The sequence below is a fragment of the Littorina saxatilis genome, linkage group LG15 (genome assembly GCF_037325665.1).
Source record: "Littorina saxatilis isolate snail1 linkage group LG15, US_GU_Lsax_2.0, whole genome shotgun sequence".
Lineage (NCBI taxonomy): Eukaryota > Metazoa > Mollusca > Gastropoda > Littorinimorpha > Littorinidae > Littorina > Littorina saxatilis.
The window spans coordinates 37,070,323-37,084,181 of NC_090259.1; the positions used below are offsets into that span (position 1 = coordinate 37,070,323).

Below are 13,859 nucleotides of genomic sequence, written 5' to 3' on the forward strand. Positions count from 1 at the left end.
CACACATACACTTACGCACATACACATATACACACACCCACCCACTCTCTCTCTTTCTCTCTCTTTCTCTCTCTCTTTCTCTCTTATACAAACAGACACACACACACACACACACACACACACACACACACACACACACACACACTGTACATACGCACAAACAAATACGCACATAGACAGTCGGACACACACACCTTTACAAACAAACACATATATACACACTCATACACACACAAACATACACACAAACTCATGCACACACACATTAACACACACACACACTCTCTCTCTCTCTCAAACAAACACACACACACACACACACACACAAACACACACACACACACGCACACACACACACACACCCCAAGTCACAGACACACACACATGCACACACTCACTAACACGCACTCACTCACTCTCACAAAAAACTTCATACACACAAAACACACACCCATACGCATTATGGACAGACGGACATACACACCTTTACAAACAAACACACATACACGCACACACATACACTTATACCCACACACACATTTACACACACACGAGTACAGACTCATGCACGCGTGCGCACACACACACACACACACACACACACACACACACAATACACACACACACACACCACACACATACGAGTACAGACTCATGCACGCATGCGCACACACATACACACACACACACACACACACACACACACACACACACACACACACACACACACAAACAGTAACACTAACACATGTGCACAAAATGAACACAAACACACACACTGCGCGAGAGAGAAAGACGTCAGGGAGGCATGACGTCATGATGCATTAATTGACGTCAAAGACTTTCGACCGTGACGTATTCTTCTTACGCGAGCTTTATCCATAGACTTGGAAACTACGGAATTTCTACCCGTCCAAAACGGCCTTGGGTGGCGTTTGCTGAAAAAATGGGGGCGACTATTGCACCCACCGTATTTTTGTTAGTATGGTCCCAATTTTTGGTGAACTTCCATCTCCACCTGTAGCACGTAGCCGGGCACAAAGAATCCTTCTTTATCATGTATTATTCGGTATGCACATTTCTCAAGTCGATTACAGTATAGCGTTCACAGGATACCTCCAGCTTCGCTGGGATTAAGTAGATGTGCAACGCCAAGGCACTGCATACCCCAGCGAAAGACAAACCTCTCTCTCTCTCTCTCTCTCTCTCTCTCTCTCTCAAACACACACACACACGAACACACACACACACACACACACACACACACACCCAAGTTACACACGTACACACGTACACACGTACACACATACACACTCACTCACACGCACTCACTCACTCTCTCACACACACTTCACTGTACACACAAAACACACCCCCATACGCACATATAGACAGACGGACATACACACCTTTACAAACAAACACACATACACACACACATACACTTACGCACACGCACAAACACAAACCAACCCACCCACTCTCTCTCTCTCTCTCTCTCTCTCTCTCTCTCTCTCTTTCTCTCTCTCTTTATCTCTTATACAAACAGACACACACCCACACAAACACACACACACACACATACACACATGTACATACGCACGCATGTACGCACGCACACACCCACAGACACACACACACACACACACATTGACTCACACAAATCTCATACACACAATACACACACTCATACGCACATACACGGTTGGCCTAGTGGTAAGGCGTCCGCCCCGTGATCGGGAGGTCGTGGGTTAGAACCCAGGCCGGGTCATACCTAAGACTTTAAAATTGGCAATCTAGTGGGTGCTCCGCCTGGCGGCTGGCATTATGGGGTTAGTGCATGCTAGGACTGGTTGGTCCGGTGTCAGAATAATGTGACTGGGTGAGACATGAAGCCTGTGCTGCGACTTCTGTCTTGTGTGTGGCGCACGTTATATGTCAAAGCAGCACCGCCCTGATATGGCCCTTCGTGGTCGACTGGGCGTTAAGCAAACAAACAAACAAACACCCGGCCACACACACACACACTGTACATACGCACGCACACACACACACACACACACACACACACATTGACTGACACAAATCTCATACACACATAACACACACTTATACGCACATAGACCGGCACGGTTGGCCTAGTGGTAAGGCGTCCGCCCCGTGATCGGGAGGTCGTGGGTTCGAACCCCGGCCGGGTCATACCTAAGACTTTAAAATTGGCAATCTAGTGGCTGCTCCGCCTGGCGTCTGGCATTATGGGGTTAGTGCTAGGACTGGTTTGTCCGGTGTCAGAATAATGTGACTGGGTGAGACATGAAGCCTGTGCTGCGACTTCTGTCTTGTGTGTATAGCGCACGTTATATGTCAAAGCAGCACCGCCCTGATATGGCCCTTCGTGGTCGACTGGGCGTTGAGCAAACAAACAAACAAATACGCACATAGACAGTCGGACACACACACCTTTACAAACAAACACATATACACACTCATACACACACAAACATACACACAAACTCATTCACACACACATTCACACATACACACCCACACACACACACTCTCTCTCTCTCTCTCTCTCTCTCAAACACACACACACACATACACACCAAGTCACACACACACACACACACACTCACTCACACGCACTCACTCACTCTCTAACAAAAAACTTCATACACACAAAACACACACCCATACGCACATATGGACAGACGGACATGCACACCTTTACAAACAAACACACATACACGCACACACATACACTTATGCCCACACACACACTTACACACACACGAGTACAGACTCATGCACGCGTGCGCACGCACGCACACACACACACACACACACACAAATACACACACACCACACACATACGAGTACAGACTCATGCACGCGTGCGCGCACACACACACACACATACACACAAATACACACACACACACACACACACACACACACACACACACAGTAACACTAACACATGTGCACAAAATGAACACAAACACACACACTGCGCGAGAGAGAAAGACTACAGGGAGGCATGACGTCATGATGCATTAATTGACGTCAAAGACTTTCGACCGTGACGTATTCTTCTTACGCGAGCTTTATCCATAGACTTGGAAACTACGGAATTTCTACCCGTCCAAAGCGGCCTGGGGTGGCGTTTGCTGAAAAAATGGGGGCGCCTATTTTACCCACCGTATTTTTGTTAGTATGGTCCCCATTTTTGGTGAACTTCTATCTCCAACTGTAGCACGTAGCCGGGCACAACGAATCCTTCTTTATCATGTATTATTCGGTGTGCACATTTCTCAAATCGATTACAGTATAGCGTTCACGGGATACCTCCAGCTTCGCTGGGATAATGAACAAAAAGGAGAGAGAGAGAGAGAGAGAGAGAGAGAGAGAGAAAGAGAGAAAGAGAGAGAGAGAGAGAGAGAGAGAGAGAGAGAGAGAGAGAGAGAGAGAGAGAGAGAGAGAGAGAGAATGTGTCTACACAAAATCATAAAAAAGAAGACATTTCTTTATAAATGTGCTCAAGAGCCTCAAAAATAACTTCCCATTGAAAAGCCTATTAGCAAATGTTTTACAGTTCAACTGGACTAATGATAATAATGCCACACAAAGTGAATGATCCTGTAGCTTCAGAACAAAAACGTTTGGGAGAAATCCAAAGCAGACAGACAAGATTAAGACGCAAATACAGAATCAAATCAGAGCTTATTCCAACCACCTATATACTGCACAACACACAGAAAGCTTAATACTCATGTCAACAGAGTTCAGCAACATTGAAACATGGCCAAATACATGCATAATAATTACAGTTCAAATCACAGTTCATTAACACCAGATTGTTATTGCACTGTTGGACACTGTATACAGAGCTCCCCCTGATGGCAGATAATACCCACAGCACCTGTTTTGTGGCACCTGCTTTTTATTTGACAAACAAGTAAGGTAAAGAGTTATTAACAACTAAGCTTTCTGATCTACTAATTTTGACATATTATTTAACATCAGCAAAAAACACTTGTCTATGCTTACACTAACTAACAAGCGTAAAGTGGGTTTTTTTTTTTAAACCACTGACATAATTATCTAACCATATAATTCAGCATGTTGGATGTCATTTATTACAAAGAAGGCTTCCATTTGCTCTGAGTTTCAAAATAAATTATCATAAATAGTTCTATTTCCAGATTTTGTGTATTCACAGTAAAGAATGACTGCCTGTCAATCTCTCTCTTACTCTCTCTCACTCTCTCTCTCTGAAAAGTACATTGTACTATTAAGAGTTCAAGTTGTCTAAAACTCTAAGTACACATGCTCTGAGCACAGTGTGTGCCCCGGGCAGATTCAGCCAAGCCTGAAGGGCTGTGATCAGCCAATTGTGACATTGACCTTCATGTAATGAATGTACAGGCTTAAGACATGAGGTGTAACTGTGCTGTTGAGTACCAGTCTCACTTAAGCAAAGGAGCTTGGGTGTGTTATGGGAGAGAAGGAGACAGGGAGAGAGGGGGAATTGAGAGTTGGGGGCTTGCAAGAGGGAAGGGGGGGGGGGGGGGTGAGACAGGGGTGTACAAAAAAAGTATATATGATTATTATTATTTTACCTGTAAAAAATCTCAAAATAATGGAAATAAAACTGGCAACTGGTCATATGTATGGGTATATTTATTTCAATTGACCATTGTTTTTCTGACAATCACTTTATACTTGGGTTTGACCAGTTAAAGTAAAATTACTGTTTTCTTTGAGAGCAAGAATTCATACTTGTAAATGTGATCAAGGATTCTTCTAACCTAAGTAAAGGTGATACATTCTGTAACTGCAGTCAATGATCAGAAACAGAAAACATGTTTTTTTGGTTATTTACTTTTACAATAACAACAAAACAGGAAAAACATTGATTTTCTTCTGGAATTATTTTCAATGTACACAATTAAAAAATATAATAATCAAAGTTAAGTCAGCATTTTCTATACAGGAGCATAACAGATGGCACCAAATAGCGTGGGCTACAATAACCATTAGCTTATTAACCTTGTAGTGGACTCTAATAAAGTCTCTATCAGGAGTCAGATGTATACTAGAGAAGAACAATATCACCTCAGGTTTTTAGGAGTAAAATCAGTGATTATGCTTCTGATAGCTATTTTTAAACCGATATAACTTTCTCTCACAAAAAACAGTAACTGATATGCCGCTTTCATTTCTGCTATCATGACATTTTTTATTCAGGTATTATGATACTTTTACTGTTGAAAAAATACCTTAGATGTACGGTACACGCAATTGCTGATTAAATGCTCAATGTGAAGTTGTAAATGTAGATTACCTGAGCAATCTAATGACATAAAACAATTAGAGTTTACAGATTCCATCATGATTCTTCTTTCTTTTTTTTTCTTCTTTTTTTTCCCATCATGATTCTTCTTGTATGAACACAAATTCGTCTTACTCACCTCAATGATATCAGTATAAAAAAAGGCTAATATTCATGTTCCATCAACAACAACAAAAGTGAAATTATTTACTTACCAAATATCAAGACGCACGACAGTTGACTGATAGATGAGGATGTCGATTGTTATTAGTTTACACTGTACCGGTTGATGACGATGTTCCAAGTCAGCGGTTTGTGGCGACAGATAAACACACAGAACCTTCGCATCGAGTGTAAAAACACCGAGTGTTCCACGAGGGTGTATCTATAAGCTGATTCGGGGTAGGTGTTCCAATTTCGTTCTGCGATGCTGAATGGAGCTGAAACCTTGTCTGCTATAGCTCTACCCGGCGAGTGCTATCTATCGCGGCCGTTCGGTTTGTTTTCAACTCGCTCGCACACTCACGTGCACGCGGATACATACACGCAGCATTCGTCTGGCAACAGTGACCTTGATTTTGAAAAGAATATAGTGCGTGAATAAAACTAGGCTTTCTTTCTTCCCCGATATTATAATTGTAGAAAATTGCTACTGTAATGAAGAATATTTGTTTATTTGTTATAAAAGACTACCTTTTTCTTGAATTTTGGTAAAAAGAAAGTCTCGTGTTTAACTTACGGCGCGAAAACGTGACTGCGCAAGGATAACTTCTACGGCAGTTATTTGGCTTTTGCCATCGATTTTGTAGGAAAGGAATTGGCATCGAATCAGAAACATAGGCGGAACTCTTGTACCGGAAAGAGATATATACTAACGAGGAAAACGATGCCAACTGGAATCATCCGCCCCTACAGACTGCCGCTAAATATATTCGCAGACGTTTTGGCATATTACTGCTTAAAACCACCGAGAATGAATCCAGTTCGTTGTCTGAATCTGTCAGTATTGAATAAAACCAGTCCTTTTTGCTATGGTTTTTGTTGTTCTAGAAAGTGTTTGGCTGTATATTTTTTAGAATTTGGATGTCGTTTTAAAGGAACCAGTCACACACCGGTGACACTGTGACGGTTCCCCTACGCTTTGTGTTCGGTGCCCTGACCCTTTGTGTTCGGTTCCCACTCGGTTCCCACACGCCACAATTCGCGGACAAAACATCCATTTATGGTAGTATTACGCAATGTTGCTCTCTGAGAATGGTCTTGTTAGATCTGTGAGTGTTTACACTACATGCCTAGGTGCTGTTGGATTGAAGGTTTTTGATATTTTAGCCGTTATTAGGTAGAATGCCTTCCACTTTACTGCAAAACTGCATAATTCGTAGCATCGGCAAGAAATATCCTACCAAAAAATGCCTGCTTGGAACTGTCCGTGGTCCAGCAAAAAGTTCAACATGTCTGTAGCAGACAGCCCAAGTTTCAAGATTGTAGGGCCATCCAAACAGCCGTAATAATAAAAACAACAAAAGTAGTCAGTGAAATTGGCTGTGTTCGGTCCCCCCACACTTTTGTGACGTAGGCGTGACGGTTCCCATAATTCATTGTGTCGGTCCCCACTTTCTGTGTCGGACCCCACTTTCGACCTAATTTCTCTGTGACGGACCCCACAACCAGCCTATTTTGTGTCGGTCCCCACACCTTCTTGGATTTATGACTTGCCGGTTACTTGTATCATTGTATTCATTGAATCTAATTGTCTCGGAGTTATTTTTCAGCAAAAACCGGCAAGGCAGCACCTTTTGTGATACCAAGTAAGTCAGATGACATCAGTATGTGTGTGTGTGTGTGTGTGTGTGTGTGTGTGTGAGAGAGAGAGAGAGAGAGAGAGAGAGAGAGAGAGAGAGAGAGAGAGAGAGAGAGAGAGAGAGAGAGATTGACACCTTTCCAGATCACTCCGGTTATGCGACACTACCGCGAGCGTCACTACCGCGTGTCACACTACCGCGAGTACGACACTACCGCGTGTAACACTACCGCGTGTCACACTACGGCGAGTACGACACTACCGCGTGTAACACTGCCGCGTGTCACACTACCACGCGTACCACAACCGCGAGTACCATAACCGTAGAGAGAACGCATGCAAACTTACTTCTTGTGAGTTTGTGTTCTAACTTTGATTGGAAGCAACCCATTCTATATGTATTCTGATAGTGTGTTCTGATCGTTTTGAGTTCTTGGTTAGCATGACAAACATTGAATTAGTGTTCAGAGAACAGACCAGGCCTTTTTGTTTTATATTTCAAGGAAACATTTCAACCTTTGCCTTCAGCCATGGAAGTCATAAAATGACACGCGGTAATGTTATACTCGCGGTAGTGTGACACGCGGTAGTGTTATACTCGCGGTAGTGTCGTACTCGCGGTAGTGTCGTACTCGCGGTAAGTTCTGTTTCCGTACCCGCGACAGCGGCAGCGACAAAAGAAAACGCGCGCAAACGCGTGACGTGTTTCCGTACTTGCGTTTTAAACATGCGGTAAAATCTGTAAACTCCCGCGTTGCCGCGCGACAACGCGAAAAAATCGCTCCAGGACCCTTTCAAAAAAATCGCGTCGCTTAATTGCCGCTTGTCGCGCCGCTAACGCGTCGCGCGTGTGGAGACACTCCTGGTCATTTTCTATGTGCTTGATTTTCGTCGCGCCGCTGGGAAAACGCTGTCGCGGGTACGGAAACACAACTCTCTCTCTCTCTCTCTCTCTCTCTCTCTCTCTCTCTCTCTCTCTCTCTCTCTCTCTCTCTCTCTCTCTCTCTCTCTCTCTCTCTCACACACACACACACACACACACACACACACACATACTGATGTCATCTGACTTACTTGGTATCACAAAAGGTGCTGCCTTGCCGGTTTTTGCTGAAAAATAACTCCGAGACAATTAGATTCAATGAATACAATGATACAAGTAACCGGCAAGTCATAAATCCAAGAAGGTGTGGGGACCGACACAAAATAGGCTGGTTGTGGGGTCCGTCACAGAGAAATTAGGTCGAAAGTGGGGTCCGACACAGAAAGTGGGGACCGACACAATGAATTATGGGAACCGTCACGCCTACGTCACAAAAGTGTGGGGGGACCGAACACAGCCAATTTCACTGACTACTTTTGTTGTTTTTATTATTACGGCTGTTTGGATGGCCCTACAATCTTGAAACTTGGGCTGTCTGCTACAGACATGTTGAACTTTTTGCTGGACCACGGACAGTTCCAAGCAGGCATTTTTTGGTAGGATATTTCTTGCTGATGCTACGAATTATGCAGTTTTGCAGTAAAGTGGAAGGCATTCTACCTAATAACGGCTAAAATATCAAAAACCTTCAATCCAACAGCACCTAGGCATGTAGTGTAAACACTCACAGATCTAACAAGACCATTCTCAGAGAGCAACATTGCGTAATACTACCATAAATGGATGTTTTGTCCGCGAATTTTGGCGTGTGGGAACCGAGTGGGAACCGAACACAAAGGGTCAGGGCACCGAACACAAAGCGTAGGGGAACCGTCACAGTGTCACCGGTGTGAGTCACGTCGCCCCTTTTTACATTTAGTCAAGTTTTGACTAAATGTTTTAACATAGAGGGGGAATCGAGACGAGGGTCGTGGTGTATGTGTGTGTGTGTGTGTGTCTGTCTGTGCGTGTGTGTGTGTAGAGCGATTCAGACCACACTACTGGACCGATCTTTATGAAATTTGACATGAGAGTTCCTGGGAATGATATCCCCGGACGTTTTTTTCATTTTTTCGATAAATACTTTTGATGACGTCATATCCGGCTTTTTGTAAAAGTTGAGGCGGCACTGTCACACCCTCATTTTTCAATCAAATTGATTGAAATTTTTGTAAAGCAATCTTCGACAAAGGCCGGACTTCGGTATTGCATTTCAGCTTGGTGGCTTAAAAATTAATTAATGACTTTGGTCATTAAAAATCTGAAAATTGTAAAAAAAACAAAAACAATTTTATAAAACGATCCAAATTTACGTTCATCTTATTCTTCATCATTTTCTGATTCCAAAAACATATAAATATGTCATATTTGGATTAAAAACAAGCTCTGAAAATTAAAAATCTAAAAATTATGATCAAAATTAACTTTCCGAAATCGATTTAAAAACAATTTCATCTTATTCCTTGTCGGTTCCTGATTCCAAAAACATATAGATACGATATGTTTGGATTAAAAACACGCTCAGAAAGTTAAAACGAAGAGAGGTACAGAAAAGCGTGCTATGCAGCACAGCGAAACCACTACCGCGCTGAACAGGCTCGTCAGTTTCACTCCGTTTTGCACAAGCGGCGGACTACGGTCATTGTAAAAAAAATGCAGTGCGTTCAGTTTCATTCTGTGAGTTCCACAGCTTGACTAAATGTAGTAATTTCGCCTTACGCGACTTGTTTTGTCGTCTGCTCCACCGCACTGAAGAAAGTGGGTCAGCGGTTGTGTTTGAGGTCACTGGGGTAGACTCAACGTTCAAGGTCAAGATCAAGATCACACGTATTTCCACTGTCAGCGGAAAGCGGTACGGCGGCACGGGAATGGGAGGCGGGGGGGGGGGGGGGGGGGGGGATGTGAATGAAGAAAAGCAGGAGGGAGGGGATAAAGAAGGGCATAGGCAATGTCGTGAGGGGCTGTAAACAGTGAGACAGAGACAGTGTCTGTCTGAAAACACCTCCGCGTGGAGGGATTTTGCTGCCCGCGCAGTGAAGATAAAGAGGCATAATTTTCTCTGCTCGCGCGGCAGCAAGCAGGATTTCTCCGAACTGGAGTGACTGACTGAGCTTGCGGCGTTGTCAATGTGTTCATCACGCCGAATAAATGCATACAGTGTGTTTCGTAAGCATAACACAACAAGTCGCGTAAGGCGAAAATACAACATTTAGTCAAGCTGTCGAACTCACAGAATGAAACGTAGACGTCGCATCGTCAGTCCACCGCTCATGGTTTGCAGTGAAATTGACAAGAAGAGCGGGGTAGTAGTTGCGCTGAGAAGGATAGCACGCTTTTCTGTACCTCTCTTCGTTTTAACTTTCTGAGCGTGTTTTTAATCCAAACATATCATATCTATATGTGTTTTTGGAATTAGGAACCGACAAGGAATAAGATGAAAGTATTTTTAAATTGATTTCGAAAATTTGATTTTGTTAATAATTTTTAGATTTTTAATTTTCAGAGCTTGTTTTTAATCCAAATATGACATATTTATATGTTTTTGGAATCAGAAAATGATGAACAATAAGATGAACGTAAATTTGGATCGTTTCATAAAATTGTTTTTTTTTTTACAATTTTCAGATTTTTAATGACCAAAGTCATTAACTAATTTTTAAGCCACCAAGCTGAAATGCAATACCGAAGTCCGGCCTTCGTCGAAGATTGCTTGGCCAAATTTTCAATCAATTTGATTGAAAAATGAGGGTGTGACAGTGCCGCCTCAACTTTTACAAAAAGCCGGATATGACGTCATCAAAGGTATTTATCGAAAAAGAGAAAAAAAAAGTCCGGGGATATCATTCCCAGGAACTCTCATGTCAAATTTCATAAAGATCGGTCCAGTAGTTTGGTCTGAATCGCTCTACACACACACACGCACAGACACACACACAGACACACACACATACACACACACATACACCACGACCCTCGTCTCGATTCCCCATCTATGTTAAAACATTTAGTCAAAACTTGCTATTGACTAAATGTAAAAATATACGGTCATCATAACATGAAGAAGGGTATAGTAGCACGCCGGTATAACAAAAGATACTGTCTCAGTGCATGTTTTATTGATATGATATGCACCCAAACACACACTTCGTGTAATAGAGATGTGTATTATGCTTATAGTTATGCTTATGCTTATTGTGCATCTTGTGATTTTGGTGGCTCTGCACATGATGTAAAAATGACGGAAATCATGTACTGAGATCAATTCAAACCCGGTTATGTAGTTTGAAAACGCAAGGCTACTACGCGGACACGCACAACCGTGGCTTGCATCATGTCATTGTTACAGCTTTCAATAAATTTTAATAATTACTGTTACAATCTCCCAGACGGATCAAGTTATGTGCTAACCTGCTCAGTGCCCTATCCCCTTCGTGTGCACACGGCAAGCCCGCACTAATGAAGTGCGCAGGGACTGAACAGATCCTGTAATCCATGTCGTCACGGTCATAGTTCGGTGGTTCAGCCGTATCATTAGAAACACGAAAATATTGAAACACAAAAATAGGGCCGTGCCCAGCGTGCGCATGGCTGCCTAATGGCGGGGAAAAAACGGTCATACACGTACATGTACGTACGTGGGAGTTCCAGACAATCGGAAGGCAGAACTGACAAGACTGAAGAAATTGAAGGACCGTGACCTGCAATGTGGGGACACTTGAGGCTGATCCGTCACACGCTGTCCTCTCATCATCCCAGGTCACGTACTGACTGACATGCGAACTGCGCTGGTCACCACGTGCAAGGTCAAGCACAAGGTTACTTTTAAAGCACACACTGAGGAGACTGAAGTAAAACAGTGACATCATGGCGGCATCAGTATTTCGTTTCAGTGTATCTGTCGTCGTTTCTCACCAAGAACTAACAGCACGGGGAAACACAGCATGTCTCCAAACACCCACCGTTCTGATTTTATATCTGAGTAGACCTCGCGTCATCTCTAAACATCTGTATTGACAATTAACTTTCTTATACATAAGAACTGAAAGGCTTGAAAACATGAATACACGCATGCAGGAAACTAAAAGAGAAAAAAATGTGTAGCGCCATTCTGCATGGCAAGCTTGGTTTCCCCTTAGTGAGAAAGCAGCCCGAATTTCCACGAGGGTAACCTCACAGGACTATAATTATAAAATCTTATCCTTTATCCTTGGTGCTTCAGTTCCGGTTTTTATTTTTGAAGATTTGTTTCGGGTTCTTGTTGACGTCACTGGGGGTTGGTAACCGATGTGGGTGACGTCAGTAGTTATAGCGGCTGAGTTCTTGAACCCATGTTCTTCTTCCTTGTTTTCGTTTTAATTTTTTTTTTTTTTATTGTTGTATTTTTTTAGTATTTTTATAAATGTTGTATTGAGATCGACAGTCCTGACCGGTATAAGCGACGGCCCGTTAACTTTATCCTCGACTATTTGATCAGTTATGGTCTAATTTGAATAAGCTCTTGTCACTAAATGTTTACAGGATTTTGGACATTAAAATTCCCTCAAAAATCAGAGATCTTTTGTACGGCTGACTTACGTTTTTAAAATATTTGCTTTTATAATTTTTGTTTTCCGTCTACTGCCAGAAATGCTGGAAACGTGTCACGTTTAGATGTTTGAATTCATAGGTCCTGTTCTTACGTGGAGTATGTTAGTTGGAACAAGGTGAAGTATTAAAGACTCAGTATTTTTTGCTTTGTCAATTCTTCCACGTGTCACTTCTAATGTGGCTGAAGAATACTTTTTAAAATAAAGAAGAAACAAACAAAAAAACCAATCCCTTTTCACGATCATACACCAGGATTATCCGCATGTGTGACGTCAGTTTTAGCTTCTAGTCCGGATGATATCCTCCTATTACCAGCTAAAGCAGGGCCGGACCCAGGGGGGGGGGTTCCAGGGGTTCCGGAACCCCCCCCCCCTGGAAAAAACATGTACCTTGCCTTGAGTGGGGTTTTTTTGTGTTTTTTTTAAAAATAAATTTTGTGTGTGTCTCTAACAAATTTTATTCAATGTGAAATCCGATGAGAAAAAGGTACCCCCCCCCCCCCCCACAATGCTGCTCTTAACCCTCTAAACAAGGCCCAGAATGCACCAGATTGCACAGATTTTAACCGTTTTTCAAAAATTTTCCAGGGGAGCATGCCCCCGGACCCCCCTAGTTCGCTGATTTGCCCCCCCAAAAAAGGAGGAACCCCCCCTTACAACTCATTTGGTCCGGCCCTGTAAAGGGATACTAAATTGTGCTCTCTATGTATTGTACCAACTAATTCAGTGTGGAATAAAACACTGTTTGATCCTAAAGGATGCCGCTAGCGCTTGTCACAGGCTATGTATTGTACCAACTAATTCAGTGTGGAATAAAACACTGTTTGATCCTAAGGCATCAGTGCTAGCGCTTGTGGCCGCCCAAAACGGTCTAATCTTGATCGCCCCATAAGATCACAGTTTGTTGTTGACTTACTTACTTACTGCCTCCGTTATCAGTGCCGGTTGGCATGTAGTTTGTTGTTTGGCGGTTTGTAAAGATGTCAACAATTACCAGGAATACCTTACACTGATTAGCGTTTGAACGTTCACGGTTCTAATTGCGGTGTCAGTTTGGGTAATCTTTGCAGACTGTTATAGACGATCTGGAAATAACTCTGTCAGGTTTTTATGGGTTGTGAAAGAGTGATTATCCTAGGCTACATACGTGAGAGAGACTGTGACCCGTGATAATCGTTCAAATCACACGTGTGTATATCTTGTAAATGAGGTCAT

At 42.8% G+C, this 13,859-nt stretch overlaps 1 protein-coding gene across 1 annotated transcript in view; it reads right to left on the minus strand.

Moving 5' to 3' along the window:
* LOC138949231 (hormone receptor 4-like) overlaps nt 1-6,437 on the minus strand; it is a 20,465-nt gene extending 14,028 nt beyond the window's left edge. Inside the window, exon 1 of the mRNA XM_070321002.1 lies at nt 5,551-6,437. The gene's annotated coding sequence lies outside the window, so the exon portion shown is untranslated. The remainder of the gene's footprint in view (nt 1-5,550) is intronic.
* Nucleotides 6,438-13,859: the final 7,422 nt, after the last annotated feature.